The sequence below is a fragment of the Coregonus clupeaformis genome, unplaced genomic scaffold (genome assembly GCF_020615455.1).
Source record: "Coregonus clupeaformis isolate EN_2021a unplaced genomic scaffold, ASM2061545v1 scaf4868, whole genome shotgun sequence".
In the NCBI taxonomy this organism is placed as follows: domain Eukaryota; kingdom Metazoa; phylum Chordata; class Actinopteri; order Salmoniformes; family Salmonidae; genus Coregonus; species Coregonus clupeaformis.
This window is the reverse complement of record NW_025538322.1, coordinates 887-8,431: the sequence shown is the minus strand read 5'-3', so window position 1 is coordinate 8,431 and position 7,545 is coordinate 887. Positions and strand designations below refer to the sequence as shown.

Sequence of the window (7,545 nt, the reverse complement as noted above, 5' to 3'; positions counted from 1 at the left end):
ATACAGCATGCCTATGCCTAACTTGGTGTTTGAGGGTATTAAAAATATAAATGTTTGGGGCCTCCCGAGTGGCGCAGCGGTCTAAGTCACTGATCAGTGCTAGAGGCATCACTACAGATCTGGGTTCGATCCCGGGCTTTGTCGCAGCCGGCCGCGACTGGGAAACCCATGAGGTGGCGCACAATTGGCCCAGCGTCGTCCGGGTTATGGGAGGGTGTGGCCAGCTGGGATGTCCTTGTCCCATCGCGCTCTACCGATTCCTTGTGGCGGCCAGGCGCATGCACGCTGACTTCGGTTGCCAGCTGTATGGTGTTTCCTCCGACACATTGGTGCGGCTGGCTTCCGGGTTAAGAGAGCAGTGTGTCAAGAAGCAGGGTGGCTTGGCGGGGTCGTGTTTCAGAGGACGCATGGCTCTCAACCTTCGCACGGGACAAGACTGTAACTACCAATTGGATATTACGAAATTGGTTTAAAAAAAAAAAGTGTATATATATCTATAAATGTTTCTGGAGACAATTTGTGTGGGCATAGGCAGACGTTGCAATTGGAGGGTGCATTTTATGGATATTCTATAATGATACGCTATTCATTTTTTATTTAAAATATTTGTTTAAAACAATACAAAACAAAAACATACAAAAGACAACATACAGACGCACACAAACAACATCCTGCCCAAGCTCTTTCAATCTTCAGATAATGAAGCATATGATTTTTCCATTGTCTTAACAATGGAGGATTGGTTGATTTCCATTTTTAAGTATACTTTTTTTTTCAAGACAATCTCACTGGCCCCTCATATGACGTCTTCAAATATGCAAGACAGATGGATTAAAAGTAAATGTACATTGTAATACTTCTGACAGCCAACTCCGCTCATAACTTTGACTTCATAGCATTCCCAAAAGGCATGGATTATTGAATCATTGTTAGGCTATTCAATTGGCTACATCTGTCGGTACAAACTTTGAGGAAATTATGAAGTTATGAATGTGTGCTCCTTAAAAAATAGCACTACACCACTGCAGGTGGGTTGCATGTCTTGGGGGTATGATCTATGACCTTCTGTCACGTTTCTCACTCATCATTATCTAGATTAATTCAGGATTATCAGTAATAAAAGTAGCATCCACATTAATGTTGAAGTGTTTAGAAATATAGTGCATTCAGAAAGTATTCAGACCCCTTGACTTTGTCCACATTGTTATGTTACAGCCTTATTCTAAAATGGATTAAAAAACAGAAATACCTTATATACATAAGTATTCAGCCCCTTTGCTATGAGACTCGAAATTGAGCTCAGGTGCATCCTGTTTCCATTGATCATCCTTGAGATGTTTCTACAACTTGATTGGAGTCCACCTGTGGTAAATTCAATTGATTGGACATGATTTGGAAAGGCACACACCTGTCTATATAAGGTCCCATAGTTGACAGTGCATGTCAGAGACAAAAACCAAGCCATGAGGTTGAAGGAATTGTCCGTAGAGCTCCGAGACAGTATTGTGTCGAGGCACAGGTCTGGGGAAGGGTACCAAAAAATGTCTGCAGCATTGAAGGTCCCCAAGAACACAGTGGCCTCCATCATTCTTAAATGGAAGAAGTTTGGAACCACCAAGACTCTTCCTAGAGCTGGCCGCTCGGCCAAACTGAGTAATTGGGGGAGAAGGGCCTTGGTCAGGGAGGTGACCAAGAACCCAATGGTCACTGACAGAGCTCGAGAGTTCCTCTGTGGAGATGGGAGAACCTTCCAGAATGACAACCATCTCTGCAGCACTCCACCAATCAGGCCTTTATGGTATTGGACAGACGGAAACCATTCCTCAGTAAAAGGCACATGACAACCCACTTCGAGTTTGCCAAAAAGCACCTAAAGACCATGAGAAACAAGATTCTCTGGTCTGATGAAACCAAGATTGAACTCTTTGGCCTGAATGCCTAGTGTCATGGCTGGTGGAAACCTGGCACCATCCCTATGGTGAAGTATGGTGGTGGCAGCATCATGCTGTGGGGATGTTTTTCAGCGGCAGAGACTGGGAGCCTAGTCAGGATCGAGGGAAAGATGAATGGAGCAAAGTATGGACAGATCCTTGATGAAAACCTGCTCCAGAGCACTCAGGACCTCAGACTGGGGTGAAGTGTCACCTTCCAACAGGACAACAACCCTAAGCACACAGCCAAGACAACGCAGGAGTGGCTTTGGGACAAGTCTCTGAATGTCCTTGAGTGGCCCAGCCAGAGCTCGGACTTGAACCCGATCAAACATCTCTGGAGAGACTAGAAAATAGCTGTGCAGTGACGCTCCCCATCCAACCTCACAGAGTTTGGGAGGATCTGCAGAAAAGAATGGGAGAAACTCCCCAAATACAGGTGTGCCAAAATTGTAGCGTCATACCCAAGAAGACTCGAGGCTGTCATTTCTGCCAAAGGTGCTTCAACAAAGTACTGAGTAAAGGGTCTGAATACTTATGTAAATGTCATACTTCAGTTTTTTCTAAAAATCTGTTTTTGCTTTGTCATTATGGGGTGTTGTGTGTAAATACAATTTTATCCATTTTAGAATAAGGCTGTAATGTAACAAAATGTGGAAAAAGTCAAGGGGTCTGAATACTTTCTGAATACACTGTATATTCTATTCTTATTTGCAATAAAAGGGACTCCAAAATGGCATGACTCTTTATTTACCATTCATTTCTATTGGGCACAAAATAATCTGAATCACAACCAAAACAAACTGCAAATGCTCAGCAATTATCTTAGTATAAAATAATATGATTTCCCAAAACATTAGAGCATACAATATAGCTTAGTATTTGAATTAGTTATTTTATACAGTCTTTATTGTTCATCTTTATCAAGGGTGTGTCACACCCTGACCTGGAGAGACTGTTATTCTCTAGGTAGTTTGGTCAGGGTGTGAAACTCTATGTTAGAATTTCTATGTTTAGGATCTAGAATTGTATTTTTAGGTTTGACGGGTGTGATTCCCAATCAGAGGCAGCTGTCGCTCGTTGTCTCTGATTGGGGATCATCTCAAGTAGCCTGTGTTGCCTACCTTAGTTGTGGGATCTTGTTTATGTTCCATGTTATGCTTGTATGTGTTTAGCCTGAGGACTTCACGTTACGTTGTTTCTTGTTTATTTAGTTTAATAAACATGTATGCTTTTCACACTGCACCTTGGTCCGACCCGTCTCTCAACGTTCGTGACAGGGTGTCAATGATTTCAGATCCCACTGTACGTGTGAATACTGAGTGACTTACAGCAGTCCCCTGTAGCTCAGTTGGTAGAGCATGGCGCTTGCAACGGCAGTGTTGTGGGCTCGATTCCCACGGGGGGGCCAGTATGAAAATGTATGCACTCACTAACTGTAAGTCGCTCTGGATAAGAGCGTCTGCTAAATGACTAAAATGTAAATGTAAAAAAAGTACAAGAAAACATTTGCTTTATTGGTCATGGTTCAGAGTGAATTTACACATCTTATCATCTTATGTTGTTTGTTGTCTCATCTCGAATAGGAGATAAATGTCTCTTAATGGACGTGTGTAGTACTGAGTGACTTTTAATGAGACAAAAAATGTGCTTTTGTCGACCATTTTGACATTTTTGCTTTGTAGAATTTAGTGCTCGACCAATGTTCTCACAGAGTGCTGATGTATGGATCAGAACTAGATGCAGAACATCCAGTAAGTGTTTCCTGTGTCTTTGGTGCTTGCCAAAGTCATCATTGCAAAATGAGAATTGGTTCTCAACTGAGTTACCAACCTTATTAAATAAATATTAGATACAGTGAGGGAAAAAAGTATTTGATACCCTGCTGATTTTGTACGTTTGCCCACTAACAAAGAAATGATCAGTCTATAATTTTAATGGTAGGTTTATTTGAACACAGAGACAGAATAACAACAGAAAAATCCAGAAAAACGCATGTCAAAAATGTTATAAATTGTTTTTCATTTTAATGAGGAAAATAAGTATTTGACCCCCTCTCAATCAGAAAGATTTCTGACTCCCAGGTGTCTTTTATACAGGTAATGAGCTGAGATTAGGAGCAAACTCTTAAAGGGAGTGCTCCTAATCTCAACTTGTTACCTGTATAAAAGACACCTGTCCACAGAAGCAATCAATCAATCAGATTTCAAACTCTCCACCACATGGCCAAGACCAAAGAGCTCTCCAAGGATGTCAGGGACAAGATTGTAGACCTACACAAGGCTGGAATGGGCTACAAGACCATTGCCAAGCAGCTTGGTGAGAAGGTGACAACAGTTGGTGCGATTATTCGCAAATGGAAGAAACACAAAAGAACTGTCAATCTCCCTCGGCCTGGTGCTCCATGCAAGATCTCACCTCGTGGAGTTGCAATGATCATGAGAACGGTGAGGAATCAGCCCGGAACTACACGGGAGAATCTTGTCAATGATCTCAAGGCAGCTGGGACCATAGTCACCAAGAAAACAATTGGTAACACACTACGCCGTGAAGGACTGAAATCCTGCAGCATCCGCAGAGTCCCCCTGCTCACAGAAAGCACATATACAGGGCCGTCTGAAGTTTGCCAATGAACATCTGAATGATTCAGAGGAGAACTGGGTGAAAGTGTTGTGGTCAGCTGAGACCAAAAGGGGAGCTATTTGGCATCAAATCAACTCGCTGTGTTTGGAGGAGGAGGAATGCTGCCTATGACCCAAGAACACCATCCCCACCGTCAAACATGGAGGTGGGAAACATTATGCTTTGAAGTGTTTTTCTGCTAAGGGGACAGGACAACTTCACCGCATCAAAGGGGACGATAGACGGGGCCATGTACCGGTCAAATCTTGGGTAAGAACCTCCTACCCTCAGCCATAGGATTGAAAATGGGTCGTGGATGGGTATTTCAGCATGACAATGACCCAAAACACACAGCCAAGGCAACAAAGGAGTGGCTCAAGAAGAAGCACATTAAGGTCCTGGAGTGGCCTAGCCAGTCTCCAGACCTTAATCCCATAGAAAATATGTGGAGGGAGCTGAAAGGTTCAAGGTTGCCAAACGTCAGCCTCGAAACCTTAATGACTTGGAGAAGATCTGCAAAGAGGAGTGGAACAAAATCCCTCCTGAGATGTGTGCAAACCTGGTGGCCAACTACAAGAAACGTCTGACCTCTGTGATTGCCAACAAGGGTTTTGCCACCAAGTACTAAATCATGTTTTGCAGAGGGGTCAAATACTTATTTCCCTCATTAAAATGCAAATCAATTCATAACATTTTTGACATGGGTTTTCCTGGATTTTTTTTTTGTTGTTATTCTGTCTCTCACTGTTCAAATAAACCTACCTTTCAAATTATAGACTGATCATGTCTTTGTCAGTGGGCAAACGTACAAAATCAGCAGGGGATCAAATACTTTTTTCCCTCACTGTACATAGTGTTGGTATAACTAAGGATTATAATTGTATGATTATGATGATCAATTATTGTGATATTTGGGCTGCGATACGCTCAAGGAAATCACAGGAATTATTTCACACACTGTTGCCTGGTTGAGATGACAGATACTCTCTGTGTGACCCTGTTCGTTATCTCACCCCCTGTCCTCTGCTCTGACACCAGAGCTTCAAAGAAAACGTACAGAGGAGGAAGTACTTTGTGGAAATGGCCATGAATTACAAAAAGTATGAGTAGCCTCTTCTTTTTGTCTTGCTTTACTGTGGTAACCTTACTTTGTTTTTACATAAATACTTTATAATTCTTATTGTGCTGTAATTATAATGTAATGGATTACATATTAAATACAGATAAGTTAAAAGTAACAGCTCAGTGCAAGTGATATAATAACATTTAAGTAACACTGCAGGTATAATGCTTTATTACCTGTTATGAGGCTTTTAGAATGTCTTATAACAAGGTTTGTAATATGATTTTTTTATTACATTACTCATCTGCGTCCACCTCCACTCCCCAGTGGCCTATCCCCCACATCGAATACACCCCAGAGGAGGTGAGGACCTGGGACGTGGTGTACAGGAGCTCACCAAGCTCCCTACCGCCACACACGCCTGCAGAGAGTACCTGAAGACCTCCCCTGCTCACAAAGAATTGTGGGTATCGGGAGGACAACATCCCTCAACTGGAGGACGTGTCCCTGTTCTTGAAAGGTTTAGGCTGATGAACAACTGTAAAAACTCTGAGTGTAACAGTACATTGTTGTCACCATTATCAGTGTACCGTAGAACCATAACACATTTCCTCATAAAGAGCAAGACTGAACCAGCCTCAGATACTGTAGCTTCTCCTCACTGACACTGTCACTCTCAAATGCATCACTAGTCAGTCATTACTGAAGATGATTCTTATACATCACCTTCATTTTGCAAAAAGATCCTCTTGAGATGTTTGTCTGTGTTACCTCAGGCTGACCCTAATAAACACATCTATCATTGAAACTTTGGTCCAAAAAACTGAAAGAAAACATTTCCTTTCTTCAAAGTTCCCCAAAGACATTGGCCATATAATATCTTGATCCTGTTGTGTGTGTGTGTGTGTGACTGTTTCAGAGAGGTCTGGGTTCACAGTAAGGCCTGTGGCAGGATATCTGTCTCCTCAAGACTTCCTGGCTGGTCTAGCTGACCGAGTGTTCAACTGCACTCAATATGTCCGCTACAGCACCGACCCCCCTCTACACACCCGAACCGTGAGTAAATCATCACCAGTGCTATAACATGTTTAGAGGTTTACAGCACTTGGCATCACACTACTGATTCAAACTGAAGTGAACCAAAACCAAAAAGTAATATTTGTAGTGATTATGAGAGAGAGAGCAAGAGAAAGGGAGGGAGGGATAACAAGAGAGAGGGGAGGGATAATGATAATGAAAGAGAGAGAGAGAGAGAGAGAGGCAAGGGATAAGGATAATGAGAGAGAGAGAGAGAACGATAATGAGAGAGAGAGAGATAACGAGAGAGTGAGAGATAACGATAATGAGAGAGAGAGCAGTGGCGGCTCCTGAAAAAATTCTCAGGAGGGGCAATTTTTCTGATGATTTAGGTGACCTACACACATTTAAAAAAGATATGTCCAGCAACAACATGAAGACAGGGGCAGCATATAAGTCAATACCAGAAGCATTTATTGACTGATCTGGGGAGATGGATTCCCGTTTCTGTGACAGATTATAAATAATCTCTGATGCCTTTGTTATATTAGCTTTTGGTTGAACTGTACTGTCTAGTAAATATATAATGTTATAGCTTGGTCTAACTAAAATCTTGTGCATACCCATTTTGTGTTCCTGGCGTTTGTTTTCAATCAATGCTGTTCCTATCCTATAACAATGACAAAGGAGTCCTATCTTGTCAGCCTTGTCAGCAGGTCAGACAACACCCACGCCATAGGTCTACCTCCCAGTTCTTCCAACTCACAGTTCTTGCTCTACACACACACACACACACACACACACCACATCTCACTGATCCCCACACACACATCATCCTTTAAACACACACACACACACACACAAAAAATCCCCTCTCTTTAGCTGAACATTTAAGACAGGAGAGCCGACTCA

The 7,545-nt window shown here is 42.4% G+C and overlaps 1 pseudogene; it reads left to right on the top strand.

Moving 5' to 3' along the window:
• Window positions 1–3,649: 3,649 nt before the first annotated feature.
• Window positions 3,650–6,676, top strand: LOC123490801 (annotated as a pseudogene).
• Window positions 6,677–7,545: the final 869 nt, after the last annotated feature.